The sequence below is a fragment of the Pteropus vampyrus genome, unplaced genomic scaffold (assembly GCF_000151845.1).
Source record: "Pteropus vampyrus isolate Shadow unplaced genomic scaffold, Pvam_2.0 Scaffold7385, whole genome shotgun sequence".
Lineage (NCBI taxonomy): Eukaryota > Metazoa > Chordata > Mammalia > Chiroptera > Pteropodidae > Pteropus > Pteropus vampyrus.
Window position 1 is genome coordinate 3,940 of NW_011896166.1, and position 2,020 is coordinate 5,959.

General features: G+C 50.5%; 1 long non-coding RNA gene across 1 annotated transcript; it reads right to left on the reverse strand.

Annotated features, from left to right (window-relative positions):
• Positions 1–50: 50 nt before the first annotated feature.
• On the reverse strand, positions 51–417 carry LOC105310615. The gene is made up of 2 exons (XR_897527.2): positions 307–417; positions 51–221 (listed from the first exon to the last, which is right to left on the reverse strand). It is a non-coding gene; the product is annotated as an uncharacterized LOC105310615 (long non-coding RNA).
• Positions 418–2,020: the final 1,603 nt, after the last annotated feature.

Consider the following 2,020-nt stretch of genomic DNA (forward strand, 5'->3'; position numbering starts at 1 on the left):
GGAGACCCAGGTTCCCTTTCGTGGGAAGCCCTCCTACCGTTTTTCTTCCCTTCGGCTGGCATGGCCCACTCATACATGTGCTTTAAGGAGTTGTAGAAGGAGAACTGGAAGCCGGCGTAGGGGAAGATGGCGATCAAGGTGGGGTTCAAGCCTTTGTAGAAGACCAAGGGGCCTTCGGTCCTGTACATGGTGGCCACGGCGTCCCGTAGGGTTTTATACACCTGGACAGGACACGTGCAACTCAAGTGAGCGGGGTGGGCTAGTTCCAGCCCAAGAACGCAGCCCTCTACATGTACCTCCCCTCACCTACACACCAGCTACCGGGGTGTTACTTCTGCCAAGCTGGACGAAAATTCCAAGAGTGGGGTTCGCCAGCGACTCCCTTTTGAGCTATTTAAACGACTGATACATCCGTGTGAGTGCACAAAAGCATGTGTCCTGCAGAACAGCAGACAATCAGACGTCCACCCTCGGTGACTGGTACGTAAATTACGGCACACCCGTTCAAAATAACATGGGAATATGGTGCAACTGCTCAAACAGCAGGTAGCAATCTGTATGACAGACAGGAGCTGATCCCGCAAGAGCTCAGGGAAGGAACACGGCAAAATGCAGACGAGGAGGCGCAGTGTTTGCGGAGAAAACAAACATCTGCAGAGATTATAACCTCCCCCTCCCAGGATATACAGGTAACAGTACATCTCCCTCCTGCCCTGGCCCCCCATCCCCTCCTCCACAACTTCCCCCTCCACCCCCCGCCACGTGGAGGTAACAATCGCTCTTCCGCATTTCCTGTGTGTCCTGGTATCCTGGGCTGGAAGATGCATCTTGTGCTGTTCCACAGTGTATGTGTAAGATACACTTCAATAAACCTGACTAAAATAAACAAACCAAAAAAGAGCTCTTGGGAACTAACATACGCTAGCCGACATTTTAGAAATTCAATGGAGGGCCCAAAAGATAAAGGTCAGGCAACCGCCCGGACAGGAGGACAGGAAGACAGAGAGATGAACAATGGCAGGGAAAAGCTCCCTCAGAGGACCAATCGGGATGCCCAACTGAAAACAAATTCCAGAAAGAAAAAAAAAAAAAGGCAGCGGGCAGGCCATCGTGACTGGGTAATTCACGACCATTTTCCAGGCATGAAGAACGTGAGTGTCTGGTCTAAGGGATCCAGGAAGTGCCCAGCACAGTGAATGAAAGAGACACGCAACGGTGCACATCGCTGGTACATTTCTAGAATGCCAGGGATCAAGAAAAGATCTGGAAAGCTCCCCACTGGGGGAGGGGGCTGGTTTCATATAAAGGATGAGCAATCGGAATGGTTCTGGACTTTTCTCCGACAACTCTGGGAGCAGCCAAGAGTTCTGTTCCCAAATTGGCAGTCAAGTGTAAGAGTAAGAGCATTTTCTGTCAAGGCTTCTCTAAGGAAACCACGCCTCCGGATGTGCTCCATCAGACCGAAGGCCTAACCGAGGGAGAGACCACGCGGGCTCCGGCGAGGGAATTCATCTAGGCAGCAGTCCTACAGCAAACAGTCCAGACTGAGGCCAGAAGGTGAAGGGTACAGGGGCAGGTGGGGCGCGCCCTCAGGAGGGGCTCCATCGTGATGCAGGACTGATGAGCACGGGCCGACCCCATCGAGAGAGGGTTTGGGGGTGAATCTGTGATAAGCAGGTAGAAAGCTAAACAAATACAACACAAGGCAATCCCCAACGTCGGGAAAGACAAAACTATAAAAGAAAATGTCGTCATAATATATTTTAAGGCTCAGAAGTCACATCATTTACGTAATCAAAATAGTAGGAACACTGAATACTGGTTTAGCCAAAATCTCCTTGTCGGTTGCACTATAACGAGGTGGGAGGAAGCTCCAGCACACACGAGGTGGGGGTGAGAGCTAAATCCTCGTCTCATAGTAGCAGCCAGTAGTTCATGTCTACGAATAGAAAGGAAGGAGGGAGTAGAAGAAGGGAGAGAAGAGAAAAGAAAAAAGAAAAAGAAAAAAGAGAGATACAGT